The sequence below is a fragment of the Falco peregrinus genome, chromosome 5 (genome assembly GCF_023634155.1).
Source record: "Falco peregrinus isolate bFalPer1 chromosome 5, bFalPer1.pri, whole genome shotgun sequence".
In the NCBI taxonomy this organism is placed as follows: domain Eukaryota; kingdom Metazoa; phylum Chordata; class Aves; order Falconiformes; family Falconidae; genus Falco; species Falco peregrinus.
Window position 1 is genome coordinate 62579833 of NC_073725.1, and position 15356 is coordinate 62595188.

Below are 15356 nucleotides of genomic sequence, written 5' to 3' on the forward strand. Positions count from 1 at the left end.
AAAGCTGCTAAAAGAAAGCATGGTCACAAGACCAAGCTACACAGATAGCTCTCAACTGATCAGCTGCATAGTGGGTCTCCTCTTGATCCACTCTGATCCACTCTTGATGCAGCACCCAATAAAACATGGGCTAATACACTGAGGCCACAGTTTGATGGTGCAAGGCAGCATGAGTGAGCCTAAATCACCACAGCCCCATGGCACAAAGCACTAAATCGATGTAAGTGAACTGGCCTGGGTCAAAGACAAGTTAACTGGGCACAGGTTAATGTTTTTTTGTTGTCTGGCCCTTTGCAATTGGTGGAGAAGTGACCTAAGAGCCAAAAGGCAGAGCAAACCCTGCGTCCCTGCACAGCTAATGCAATGCATGCAACAACCCAGGTTAGGAAATACCTGGGTTAGGTATTTCCTAACCTGGGCCAGCATTGTATTGCTGGGGCATCTGTCCGTGGGGGGTCCACTGGTAGCAACTGGAAGCACAGCCTTTGCTGACTTGGTTTGACTTTCTGCTCACGGTGAGCACTGTGCTGTCAAGCACCTGACTCCATCACCACTAGAGCCAGCTGACACACATTTCCCATCCTCAGGGCTCCAGTGTGGGGCGGGGGTTGATGTTATGCTGAATCTGGTGTCAATTGCTCCTGTGAGCAGCAATCATACCCCTTCCGCTTCTCCAGCTATGTGTTTTGATCCTCTCAATTTTGATACTCTGGCAACTGTCCAACCACACGGTAAACCAGAGTAACTGGCGGATGGGACAGAAAACTGGAGGTTCACATCAGGTCAGTTCATTGATCACATTCACCTCTTGGCTGTGCGATTAGTAGGTCCAGCACAAGGCAGAGGGAACACGCGGCTGGGGCTGCAGGGAGGAGGCAGCGGTCACTCCCTCCCTCGCCAGAGTAAGTGTGACATGAAAACTGGCTTCACAATGGTTTAACTGGTCTAAGGCTGTGGGGGTGCTTCTTCCCTGTCACACCTCTCAATTCTAGCAACCTTCCTGTGCCAGCCCTAACACTCAGGTGGCTGTAGGATGCACTGCATCAGGTTCTTGAGATGGATGCAAGATTTTTTTTATGACTTTTTTTTTTTTCCTGGCTAAGGTTGCAGCCAGGTCAGTTCCCTCATCTGACTCCCCCCATAACTGAGGAAGATGCAGCGGTTGGGAGCTGCGGAGGAAGACCGCCAATTGTACAGGCAGGACAGATACAATGTTTTTAGTCTTATCAAACTGTGCCCCAAACACGTGGCTTGCAGATAAGCAGCTCTGGGGGACAGAGCACACCAGTATGGCACAGAGACCAGCCCAGCAAACCAACTGCCAAAGTACAGTCAAAGCGTTTTGTGACTTCAGGTGGGCCAAATGGGATGTTTACAGAAGCAAAATGAGGTGGATCTGCAGGCAACAACCCTCCGCAAGGACTGCTTGGGATGGCTGCTCTGCACAGCGGCAGTGACCGATGCACCTGCTGTGGGAAGAGAACAGGGATGGGAGGACACGGTGTGAAGGAGCTCAAGTCCTTGCACAACTGAGGCACGATGTGAAATGTGCTTCATTGTATGCCCTCAAGTCTGTTGGCCCTTTTTGGACCAAGCGCCTTTCTCTGTCCCTCCTCACATTGGCTGAAGGACACTCGGAGCACAGGACCTCTAGGTGCCACCTTGGCAGGTGGCACCACATTTTATCCAAGCTATCCTCCTCCTGAGCCATCCTGGCTGAACTGGATGCCAGGCTATTCTGGGAGTGGTGTCCCCTTGATTCAAGCTGAACTAGGTTAGATTGTAATTTTTTTTTTTTTTTTGGTCATTCAGACAAAAATAATGATGTTCTCATCTGTTTAGCTCCAACATCATTATGGGCTTTTCAATGGATTCCATATTGCGCCCTCAGTTATAACTTTAAACCAGCCCAGCTCCAAACCGCAGGATGATTGAAACATTCTGGTTCAGCTGTGTGTTCCAGCTCACGTCAAGCCAAGTTACTTTAAATACATCAAAATTCATGGGATGCATAAAGAATACAGGTCAAATACAGTCACAGAGATCTGTGGCTGATAGGAATGGCGTTTGAAGAATGCCACAGGGGGAGATGGTACCCCTTCCTAATTTGCAAATTTAAAGTACAATTAAATGAAATAATGAAATTAATAAAAAAAAAAGACGTAAGAAGATAGATCTTAGTACATACAATAGATCTGAGATTAGTCCAGGTTACCTGGAAGAACCTGGGCAAATAGTCTTTGACTCCTAAGTTTGCCTATCTGGAATACGATCAGTCCACGACCTCCAAGATGATGTTTGAAGAATCTCAACACCCAGCAGCGTTTGGAAGACAGGACCAAACAAGTCTACAGACCTGCAGGTGTCCATGAAGCAGCATAATCTTGAGTTGCATCACTTTCCCCTCCCAGTCTCTTAAAAAAGCAAGTCCAGGAGAAATGCAGTATAATTTGGGGCTGCAACCTACAGATCTAGGACCTTTGAAACTGAGGAGTACACAGACTAGGAGTATGAGACCGCAGGACTTGTTTTCTGAATGACTGCTTTTTATTTAAAATTCCCCAGTCTGAAAATTATTAGTGGACTATATCAGTTTTCCTAAACAGAAACCCTCAACCAACCAGTCCTATGAAAATGCTTCTTAAGATCCTACAAGAAATACAGAGTTGTGTTTCATCACTGTTGAAAGTGTCAACTTGGGGTGAATGAGGCCTTTGAAGAGAGTACTAAAGCCCAAATGCCACCCAATTTTTGGAAAACCATTCAGGATTTTGTTTGGAAACTTACAAATGTTTTGAGAGCACAGTTGTACATTTTCATCTCAGGTCACATATTTGACTGCCAGGAGAGAACAAAATGAAATGATAGGAATAGCTGTGCATTAGTTACCCTGAAATAACTGAATGGTCTATTTTAGTGTCCTGTTGAGCTCTCTGCCACTCCTTCTGTGACTTGCTACAGCTATTACAGTATTTACAGTGATCAATGTGAGTGTATACAATCCTTTGCAGCTTTGCTGGATTCATTCAAGGCATCAGAAGTAATATTTTGGCCAGTGTAAACAATAGTAACAGTGAGCTTCAACCCATTTGATGTGGTTTTAATATTTCAGTAAACCTATAGATTTTTATTTTTTTAATAAGAGTGAGAAATTTAAAAGTCAGTGTAAATGTATATTGCATTTGCAATAATAGCTGGGTATTAGTCTGAGTGTATTACATCAGCCTGAAATATTAATTTTTCAGAATTCTGAGCTCCCTTTTGACTTTGAGGCCAAGTCTTTGAAATGCTGAGTGCAGTGAACTTTGACGGGATCTGGATCCCTTGGGGGACATTTGTTACACCTATCCTTTCTGCTGAGCTCCTCTGCTTTACTTCAAAAGCCCGATACTGCATTATTTAGATGCTCAGGGTCTGATTATCTCACCCAAGATCTAGGTTTAGGAGTGCAGGCACCCTCTACTCTTCTGTAGTCAATGGGGAGACACAGCCACAACCAGAGTGCAAGTCCTCCCTCTGCAAGGCAGGCTGGGTTGCCCTCAGGAGCTGCTTATCTCTACCCACCGACTATGCAATAATCCCAGCATGACCACAGCTGTCCTGTAGATGCCTCAGATAGGTGCCTGCAGTGAGGTGGGATGATCGCAGGTGTATGGCACAGCCACCTGCAGTGTCAAGGATCATTCCCCTTTATGCAGAACCTGGCACAGTGAGATCCTTCAGCCTTGCAGAAAGAGTGAACACGGTGAGTAAGAGCAGGAATTAAAACCTCTGGAGACAGAGGTCTCACAAATTCACACTGGGGCACCATCAGCCATGCATTTCACCTTTTGCTCTTTTTCACCTCTGGTTTCACATTCTTTGCTCTTGGCCTCCCGTCTCCCCCATCCTGCCCAGCTGCAGCTCACAGTTATGAAGCCACGGAAGAGAGCTGGTGTGGAAATTATTTTCTCATGTATCTGGAGACCAGCATAATTTCATATTAGAAGCTAAAATTAAAATCCTATTATAATAAAAGTAACTGGAATCCCAGGGGGACAACATACCAAACATTAGCTGAAAACACCTTCCTGAGCATGCAGAGAAAATCATAGGGGAGAATGGCATCTGTTACTAACATCTGAGTGCAAATTCTTTCCACCTGCCACAGGCAGAAAGTCAAGCCCCCTTCATTTTCTGCCAAACACTTGAGCCGCCTGTCTGAAGGACACTGTAAACTTCATTAAGTGGCTTTCCACCGTGGCCTGGGTGGATGCTATTTCAGGCCCCACCATCAGCCAGCGCCAAGGAGGCACCTGGGGATGCTGGTCCAGCTGACCAGCTTGCATTTCCCAGCTCGTGTGAAGAATGATGGAATACTTTCATTTCCTGAGCAGAAACTGCAACAGTTTGTATTTCTACATATAGACTGAAGCAATCCACTTACCAGGGCACTTCCAGACAGTATAAGAAGAGAAAAGCTTGACACAAAAGGGAAGAGATGATGAACACAGTCTTTGGATAGCACCAGCAAGCTAAGAACATAAATACAACAGATCATAAATATCAAGATCCTACCATGTACCTTATCAACCATGAGCTGTAAAGCCGATTCTGGAGGTCAGTGACACTAGCACCGTGTGATGTGCAGGGAAGCTGAGGCAAACAATGCTGGATGTAATGCCCAGGAAAGCTGGACATACAACCTGTATCTCTAAAGTCCTCCAGAAATCCTTCTGAAGGGAAAAAAAATCAAGAAAGCAGAGCAAATCCAGGTCTCAGCCTGCTGTCACATGTGCTCAGCACAGTTGTGCAGGATGAGTACTGCTCAGCCATGCTGGGTCACCTGGTAATTTCTTCCATGCACCCTGTTCTTTTTTCCTGTCCTTGCTTTTGCTATTTAATTCCCAAGCTGGGACTATGTCTTACGCAGATGCAGAGCACCCAAAGGAGAACCTGTCTCCCATGCCCATTTTTGCTGGACATGGAGGCCTTGAAGGGGGAAGGTTCACGAAGGACTCCTCAAATCCATCAGGTAATCCAAGGTAAAGGCAGCATCAATGCCGCCTTGAGGCCTTCAGCTGAGACTTCAGGTTCAGTGGCATCACTGTAGCAAGTACCCAGGCTGCAGGTTGCCATCCCCTGCGTTGTCTGTGCAACAAACCAGCAGAATAATTACACAAATAAAAAGTGATCGTTTCTTGGCTGGCCTGGTAGCTTCTCGCTGCCTCCCATGCCCTTGAAGCAACATCAGGTGGCTGGTATCAAGCAGACAAAACATCCTGGGGCCCTTTTCCTTGTATCCTGCCCCAATGGCTGGTAGGATTTGTTGGCCGCCAAATTCTGGCCAAGCCTTCTCCTAGCTGCTGCCTCTGTGCCATGCAACAGGGCAAGCAGCAGCACCAAGTGGTACCAAGATTTTGGTGTGTACCTCCAGTCCTGAGCGCTCCACACGGGTCCCTGGCCAGTTCCAGACCCCCGCCTGTTGCAAGAAGCAGGGCCCAGGGCTGCACTGCCTCTGGGGGCCATGTAAGCCCACATGTATGGTGAGGTCAGAGAATGGTTGAGGTTGGAAGGGACTGCTGGAGGTCATCTGATCAGAGCTGGAGCTCCCTGCTCAAGCAGGGCCACCTACAGCCAGTTGCCCAGGACCATGGCCAGATGGCTTTTGAGTATCTCCAAGGATGGAGTCTCTGCAACCATCCTGGACAACCTGTGCCAGTGCTCAGTCACCCACACAGTGAAAAATTATTTCCTGATATTCAGAGGGAACCTCCTGTGTGTTGGTTTACACCCACTGCCTAGACCTGTCACAGGTTATCACTAAAACAGCCTGGCTCCATCCTCTTTGCACCCTCCCTTCAGGTATTTACATACATTAGAAAGACTTCCCCAAACCTACTCTTCTCCTAGCTGAACTCTCAGCCTTTCCTCATACTTGAGGTGGCCCAGTCCCTTCAACATCTTCATGGTCCTTTGCTGGACTATTTGCAGTACATCCATGTCCCGCTTGTGCTGAGTAGCCCAGAACTGGGCACAGCACTCCATGCGTGGGCTCATCAGCACTGAGTAGAGGGGAAGGATCACCTCCCTCAGGTTCTGACAATACTTTGCCTAACACAGCCCAGGATACCATTCACATTTACCGCAAGGGCACACTGCTGGCTCGAGTTCAACTTGGTGTCCACCAGGACCCCTAGGTCCTTTTCTGCCAAGCTGTTTCCCAGCTGGGTGTCCCTGGGGTTGTTCCTCCCCAGGAGCAGAACTTTGCACTTCTTGTTGAACTTCACGAGGTTCCCATGAATTCATTTCTCCAGGCTGTTGAGGTCCCTCTGGATGGCAACATGACCTTCTAGATTATCAGCCACTCCTCCCAGTTTGGTGCCACCTGCACACTTGCTGAGGTTGCGCTCTACCCCAGCATCCAGATGATTAATGAAGATGTTAAACAAGACTGGACCCAGGACTGACACCTGGAGTACACCACTAGCTACTGGCCTCCGCCTAGATGTTGTGCTGCTGATGACCACCCTCTGGACCTGACCATTCAGCCAGCTTTCAACCCACCTCACTGTCTGCTCATCCAGCCCATTTACTTGCTCTAAAAACCCCACAATGTGACATTTATGGAAAGCACTATATAAAAGCCAGGCATTGTTATTAAAACTCACCCTTAGTCAGCAAGAACACTTAAACATGTGCTTAAGATTTAGGGCAAGCTTAAAGCGCATTGGGACTCAAATGCCTGATGAAGTGTCGTGCCGAAGCAAGAGGGATTGCTGAGCAGCAGTACACACTCCTAGCTCACCTATTGCACTTCGTGCTTTTACGTTTACAAAGTGAAACCAGGAACAAAGCTGGATTTCACTGCTGAGATGCTCAGCAGGGGGGACTCGGTGCTGACGTGCCCACCTGCAGCCCAGCCCTAGAATCACCACTGTTTCCTCAGCAGGGAGATTTCAGCACAAAACGACAGGGCGAGTACGACTCCTCCTGCCGCAATAGTCAGGGCTGGCCCCAAAGAGCAAGGAGAAAACCAGCCCCAGTGACAGACAGGCAGAAAGTCCCCTAACCTTTCAAGGAGGCATCTCCTCCAAGTTCTTTAGAGATTCTCTCCATCAATTTATTACAGAAGGAGCACAGGACCACCAGCTTCCTAACTTTAAACCAGTCTTGGAGTTACAGAAGGGGCAGAAAAATCTTCATTTTAAAAGAAAGTGATGCCCAAACTTGTCTTTTTGGTCCTGGAAAGTTTGTAATGTTCTTCTGAAGCCAAAGTTTCTTTGCAACCTCAATAATTGAAACTGGATTAAAGAATCAGAATCACACTTAATCATCAAAATTTGGGAGCTGGAGTTTGAAGGGAAAAATTAAATTGCATGGTATTTGTGGTAAAACTGACAGATTTGAGAACACAGTAACTCATACAACCTGAAAAACTTCACAGATGGATGGTGTAGAAGTCTCTTGCTTATAATAATTTTTCAAATGTCTGTTCTTGCTAAAGATTATTTCTAAAACAGTCTGTATTGGGAACTGACCTGTTTTATGCTTTCATTCAAACAGCATGCTGCTTTAATTTATATTTTTATGAATGCATAGAAGAAATATGTCTGTGTACTTAAATAAGGATGTGAATCCCACTGAACAAAATACCTGAGTGCTCCCCAGTCCTCCAGCATTTATCTGGCTGGGAAAGGGCAGTCCAGGCTCTGGCTCTTGTATCAAAGACCGATTGTATTTTGGGGTTTGTTTGTTGTTTGGGTTTTTTTTGAGGGGGGTTGTTGGGGTTTTTTAATAAATTCATTTGAATATTTGTTTTAATTGATTTGTTTCAGAGATCCTAAGCAGATCCCTGCAGCACAACAAAATCAGGCAACCAGGGCCTGGTCATGTGAATCAACATGCAGGGTTTGGCCCCAAAGTATTAAAAAAAAATTGCCCTTTTAATGATACAGGAGACAACAAGTAAACCTGAAATGCTTTCAATGCAAATCCACCTTTACACCACATAAGAAGAGTCACTTTGCACAGCTGAAGACATGAAAGCAAAAGATAATTTTTTACATTAAACTTTGGCCTACTTTTATATATGTGCATGACTCAGAAATAAAGAAATTCAATACAAAAATGTGTGGAAGCATTTGATGGTGCCATTGCTTAGTGAGGACTATGGAGGCAGCAGGCTGATTTCGCACCTCACCTTGCACAGAGGATGTAGCAGTTTTCTCTTTCTAAAATTTTTCATTCTACACTTCAAGATGGAAATGCTCCACTTCTACGAAACAAATTTTTTTAAAAAAAGCAAAATAAAATAAAGAGAAATGCAGGGTACCAAAACCCCAGAGTACATAACATTAAGTAGGCTGAACAGCTTTCATCGATCCAATAAAATACTCAGGAGTATCTCCTCTCCATCCCAATTTGTAATACCAGATCTTTAAAAAAACCCACAAGATTCCCAAAAAATTTCCTGTTCGGCATTAAAATCTGTCCCAGAAATGGATTTTTCAGTGGCCCAGTGCTCCCCATTCAAGTCAAAAGGGTCCTGGATCACATTCCTGCACTGGACACAGCAAGATTCTCTTGAAATAAAAGGGAAGAGTCTGCTACCAAAGCATGCAATGAACAGACTTTTCCCCTCTAAATATCCTTCTTGAAGTCTGAATGTGTTCAGGTAGAGAAATCAGAATCTGGCCCCTGGTGAAGGGACAGCCCAGATCATCTGGGCGTCAAGAAGTGCTATAAGCTTAAAAAGAAAAGCCAAGAGGCCGGGCCATCATGGTGCACCACACCTTCAGAAACACAATGATCAGTTGGTTTTCTTCTCCTTTTTCTCTTTCTTTCCCAGGCACTGACTCCAAACGGTGCTCTCGGTGGTGGGAACCACACACTCAGCCTCACAAAGGACAGGAGGTAGCTGAAACGAGACATTCCCAGGACTGGCTCAGAAACACACTGACTTGGAGAAAGCCGCAGCCAGCTGCCACCCAGCTTTGGCAGTTTCCCACCCAGCATTATGGTGTCTAAGCTCACATGTCAACCTCGGGCCCATAAAACATCCAGTAGAAATGACTTTGTCAGAGATTAACAGCATGGAATGGTTTTGAAGCGATCAAAATTGAGATCTACTGGTGTTTCCATAGTCTCTCCAGTTGCAGCCAGCCTCTGGGCCCATCACCATCTCAAAGCTGCCAAACCGAGCACCTCTCCCCGTGAGTGCATTGGGTGGGATGCACAGAGCCGTGCCGGCAGGACAGCTGAGCAAGGACTCAACACGGAAGGACGTGTCCCATTTTGGAACACAATCAGGAGGCTGAACTGTCAAAAAACAAACACGTGGCCCTGTCCTGAGCAAGACAGATGTGTAACACTGAAGGAGAGAGAAACCCTGTGAAATAAACCCAAACATACTCCAGCATGATGAGAGCCACGGCTTTATTCTCAGATTAACGTGTCTAATTTATACATGTATGTGCGGCTCCACAGAGCTGCAAACACTTATCCAAACTGATTTAGACCCTGAGGCTGTTGCTCCTTTCACCTACAGAAAGGATAGGAGGAGATGGCTGGAGATGGCTGCAGAAGGCTGAACGGAGATGGGGGGGAGACGAGAACAAGGGAGATGGGGAAATAGTAGGGCTCCCCACGTCAGGGTGGGATGGGAAGAGGAATGGGATCTGAGTATCACGCAGAGAATTTTGCAAGAAGCAGGCATGGAAGGGGAGGGCAGCAGCCCCAGCTGGCATCTGAGTCCGATCCAGAAGAACAGCCTTTTAGTGCCAGTCTCTCTCCCCAATGACTGTAGAAGAAACAGGGGATGACAATCCACACACCTCAGTTCCTACAACCAAACAGGAAGAATCCTGGCCATACACCAGCCTTGAAAGACAGCTTAGCAGTACCATAAAGTGATCCTTTCATCCACAGATCCCAGTGCCATGGGAACATCTAGTGTCCAAGGAAAAATTCTCCCTCTTTAAAATACCTCTTGAGAGCCCAGAGAAATAAACTCTCATCCCTTCCACAGCTGCACCCACACAAAACCTAACATGATCACTGACCAGCTGAATGGGCAAAGCTACCTCACACAGGAGCTGTGAATAAATTGAAGACAAATACTAGCGCTATACTAATATAGTCAAGGGCAAAAGAAGAAATTTTCGGATAAGATACTACACTGAGATGAGGGTAGGTGCTCCGGGGCCTGCCTCCACCAACAACTTACTAATAGCACAGCTCAGATTATTGTTCATACTACAGGGACAACCAAAGCTCCACTGTGCTAGGTGTTTACAAATGAACAGGTGATTTTACGTCCCAAAGGTTTACCATTCAGTAACTAAAAGGTAGGCGAAGGATGAACTGAAAGACCCAGCTGGCTGTGGGAGAATCAAGTCACAGAGCATTTCAACACAGAGGGAAGATCCTGTGGGAAATTTCTGATGAAGCTGTAACTGGATATAAATTTGTCTTAATTATCAACTATACGCCCAGAAATTTCTTCCTTTTCTGGGAATAAACACTTTTCCTCTTCATCAGGCTGTTTATGAAGATTAGCTTGGCAGAGTGAGAGCACTGGATGGGACATGCTCTATATAAAATGCCCAATGTATGAAGCCACAGCCTGAAATTAAAAACAAGAAGAGAAAAGGGGATTAAGCCTTTGAGGACTGTAAAGATAAATCATGCTATAAACTGTCCACAGGTATAGCAGGAACCAACTAGCCTTCAACAAAAGCAGGTTTTTCTGGAATGGCATGCCTTTTCCATTGGGTGAGAAACAGGGCTGGAAAAGGAAAAAAAAAAATCCAAATCCAAAATCACTTAGAACTTTAAAAAAGAGTGAAAAGCATGACCCTGTCATGTTTAAACAAGGAGTGGCACCAGTGGCACCAGAGGCTTGAGTTTACAAACAGGTGGCACGTGACTGCGGCCAGAGCCTTTCAGCCTGTGGGAAGATACTGAACAAACAGTCCCTTCAACATCCACGTCCATCTTTTCCTTCGTCTAGTTCTCTTCTTTCCTCCCACCTGTACTTCCTTCTACAAATTCTTGCCATGAATGGAGAAAGAGGCACTAGATTAAGAAATGGATCCTTACCTGATGCATCACAGATCTGGCTGGGACTCGACACCTTCCACACAAGGCTAGCTGAGCCAGAGCACATCTGTAGCTCCAAGGTAGTCGTACGTGCTTGCTTATCCCATCAAGTGCAAATGTCTTAGTCTTCATCAAGAGGTATAAACATATAAACAACATTTACCACAGGGCAAGAATATAAAAATGGATGATCAGAGCCACCGACCTGTTGAGAGCTCACAGTGTAACACCCTCAGATAGGTTCTTGGCTTGCTTTACCACTAGGCTGCGAGATCCTGCTCTTTCATTTCAGGAGGAAGAAGGGGAAACTGGACAGAAAAATATGGCATGAAACCTGGGGTCTGATTGTCATTTATTTCCACCCACAGTGCAGCAGGAAGGGCTGGAATCTATTAAGTAGTTCAAAATTGAACTGGATCCAGTTGTCAAGCTGAATACTCGATGTAAAAAATAATTCACCACATCACTTCTAGCAGTTATGAAAGCATAGAGATATATGCATTATAAACGCAGTCTCATAAAGTGTTTGCATTCACACAGCAGACTGATTAGCAAGTAGTAAGGTATCTATTACATTTCAAGTCAGTCTAGCACAACCAAAGAACAGAAGGAAAACTGTTCTCCTTGTGGTCTACGGGATAGGATATGGGCTTTCTAACCAGGAAGGTGATGCTCCAGTTCTGGTTGGCATTGATATGCTGCAGGGTTACCAATGAGAGTGCTGAAATTATCCGTTTGGCCAAGAGTGTCCAGAATTAGGCAGCTTCACGTCAAACCTGTCAGAGCTGCAAGTCCTCTGAAACCATAGGCAGGGGAAAAGGTGACCAAGAGGTTTTGTGCATCCATCATCACTTGATGGCACTTCGGTATCTTGATTCTCTCTTCCTATAAAATATGATTTCCAGTTCAGAATTGTTTTAGCTAAAGGTGAAGCCTTGGCAAACTGCCATGCTAGAAATCATGTGGTCTATTTAGGCAACTATTAATTTTGTGACCTTACCATGGTGCAGACCAATTTCTATACCTTTTACCACTTCTGTACAATGCAGGCGGTGATTTTTACACAACTTTATGAATGCTGTGAGATGACTTAAAGCTGATACACCCTGCAGTATCCACCAAGCAGCATAACCAACAAGCCCAGTCAAAAACTGAGCTCAAACCCTGTGTTAAATACGCATGATTAATACAGTGTATTAAAGAAAAAACTGCAAGCCTGCAGTGTGGTTTGCTTCTTATGCAGAAGTTACAAGGAAAAGAATGGATGCAGCCCAGAAGGTTCATTTCCTAAAGAAGAATTCAAGTCCTGGAAACTTTCAATGAACATGGATTCCTTTTCCAGGTCTCTGGCATTCAGCAGCTTGGCAAGACAGGGAGGGCTGAATGGAGATGCCATCACGGAAGGGAGCCCTTGGCATTGCTGCATACCTGCAATTACCCTCTCCTGTCTCTGTTTGCGTCTTCATGGCTGTAAACAACATTCACCACCATACAAAGCATCGCATTAAAAGCATGTGCCATATGGAAGAAATCAGAACATTTCCAGGTAGGTCTGTCCTCAAAAAAAGACTAAAGCAGTCCTCACAGACGTTATGTGTTTCAAGCTCACTGAAATACATACTCGTTGTCTAAATTAGGAGCAAAATACTATGCAGCAAGTGCTGCCTACAATAAACACTATGCAATGGTGAAAAGCCTCATGAGCCTCATCGAATGTTAGAAGACGGTCCTGCTCCTATGCTTCACAGGCTTAAGTATGGCTTGTGGCTTAGTCCTCCTTGCAGGCTGATCCTTAAATCTGTCAGCAATTTAGTGTCTCTCATTCCACCACCTGTGAAACAGGGGGACCAGCAATTCACTCCTCCAAAGAAGGTTCCAGTGAGTTCAACACTCATTATTAGCTTCTTTAGGGTACTGAAGATAAGAAACAGTGATATTGCCACATTACAGATAAGCAATTGAAACACCAAGAAGAAAGAACCTCATTCTGAAAAGCTGATACAAAGGGAGCACACCAAAGTGAGCATGAACTCCAAGAGAGAAGATCCAAATTAAACCCCAAGCAATACGTATGGCTGAGAGCCTGCAGCAGTGCCAGAAATAAAACATGGTCAGACTAAGGACAGCTCTTCCACCTCAAAGTTCCCTTTTCCTCTCTGCAGCAGTCCCATCCCACCCTGCACAGCAAATTTCCTCTTTCAGAAATCTCAAACACTGTTTCCCCCCTCCATCCTGATATAGCCCGGCCCTTCAAAGCTCATTCTTTGCTGCCAGTTCCTGAATAAATTCTCAACCAGCAAAACCAGGGTCTACACCCAAATCGACACCATCCTTTTGAGAGGCTCTCCCCCTTCCTTACTGTCTCAACCCTGTGAGCATCCTTACAGTTCACTGGTTTAGCTGTCATGTACAAAACCAGGGCAGCTCTAGCTCCATAGTTGTTTTTTTTTTCTCTGAGCTGCACCAAATCCACAGTGCTAAGCAGGAAAGCTCAGAGCAGCAGAGCACAGGGCTAACACCCAGGCAGGCACCTTTTGGAAACCAGACAGCTTAAGGCTTAACTACATATTAGGAGCCACATCAGGCTGGTATGGTCAAGGTGCATCGCCTGCTATAAGGCAATAGCTTGATACGATCATCCATTTGGCTCTCCTCAGCTTTTATTCCACTCAGCCTGAATGATCCATGATCTAATTAAGCTCTTAGGAAACCAGCAAAAGAATGCCAGCATCCTGAACTCGGGCTTCTTATTTTGGTTGCTGAACTACTTTAACCCCTCTGCTGCCAAACTGTAAAAGGGTTAAAATCCGCTGGTTTAAAATTAAACCGCTTGACAAAAGCCAGGATGGACTTTTAAACCATTAAGCAAACACTTTTCCACTTCAAACAGGAGGCAGCTTGAATCAAGGGTGCTTGTTTTGTCTTTGGTGTGCCCTGGCTCGCAGGCAGCAGGCCCCACACACTGTATTTACCTTGATGAGGCAAAATGCTCACCAGCGACAGCATTGGCTCGCTGGGTGGGATGAGTGAAGGCACGCTCAGCCACTGCCACAGGGATAAGGCTGGTGGACAAAGCCCAAGCCAGCACATTAGCCACCGGGTCCACAACGGACAGCCCATGCAGCCCTGCGCCGAGCTCTGAGTCGCAAAGACACGAGCCTGGGGCAGTAGGTGAGCCGAGCGCTCTCTACTCGGTGAAGCCCAGCTGTTAAACCCATGACTAGGACTGCTACCAAATTATTTTTCCCTCTACCAGGCTGAGGTTTGACACTGCTCACACACAGCGAGCAGAGGCAAGGGATACTGCTGCCACGGTCTGTCATATTAAAAAGTACATACAGCCAGTTTCTCTCCCCAGCGCCCTTCCCAGAAGCAGGCTGCAACACTTGCGAGCAGCCTTGCTCCGCTTCCTCCTGCGAAGAGCACAGCATGGTTTCAAAGCACTGGCTCTGGAAACACAGACAGCTATTATGAGGCTTTGGTGAAATTAATTAATTGCCTGAAAAAAGCTCCCTATACCACTTGTCTGAGGACTGTAAAGTGCCAGATTTATTACCAGTGTTTCAATGATTCCACAGGAGACGTTCAAACTCCCATGCAGAAATACACTTAAGCTCCAGTCATTGCAGGCTCACTCATCACTGCCACGAACATACAACGGCTCATAAACCTACCATAGGAGACAGTACAATTTAATTCTGTTTTGCAGCTGAAAAGCCTTCCCAAGTAAAATGTTTTTAATTTTTAGGTTAGAAACTCTTTTGTCAGTTTTTTCCTTATGTCTCTTAATGACAAAGCCCCCCACTTCTCACACTGTAGTGAAAGACAGAAGAACTAAAAAACTGTGCATATAAAAGGCAAAAGTTATCCTAGAAGTATGTCTCTAAGCCTCAGGTAGGTAACAATTATGTCAGTGAAGAACGAAGCACAATGATACTGTGTGACACGTGTTACCTGCTGCATCTTCCCCATGGAGCACTGGTCCAGATCTGCGCTATCATTTGGAATAAAACAGCACTTGGGTTTAAGCTAGAAGGGAACTCAGGAGGCTCTAAGCACCTTTGACAATATCAGAAGCTGGATTATTACTAAGAGAAGCTTGGATCAGACTAAAATCTTTATACCTGTGTACCAGAGGCCATTCAAATTGTGACATGTCCAAGCAGTTCTTAGTCCACTCTCCGAGAGCTGGAGCAGCTCCCATGCCGCAGTCTCCAGGACAGTACCAGCTGCCACGTACACCGTGCTGACATTCACCCACTTCATTGTCCAGC

General features: G+C 45.7%; 1 protein-coding gene across 1 annotated transcript in view; it reads right to left on the bottom strand.

Annotated features, from left to right (window-relative positions):
• SNAP47 (synaptosome associated protein 47) overlaps positions 1–15356 on the bottom strand; it is a 79741-nt gene that overhangs the window by 33048 nt on the left and 31337 nt on the right. The window lies entirely within an intron of this gene.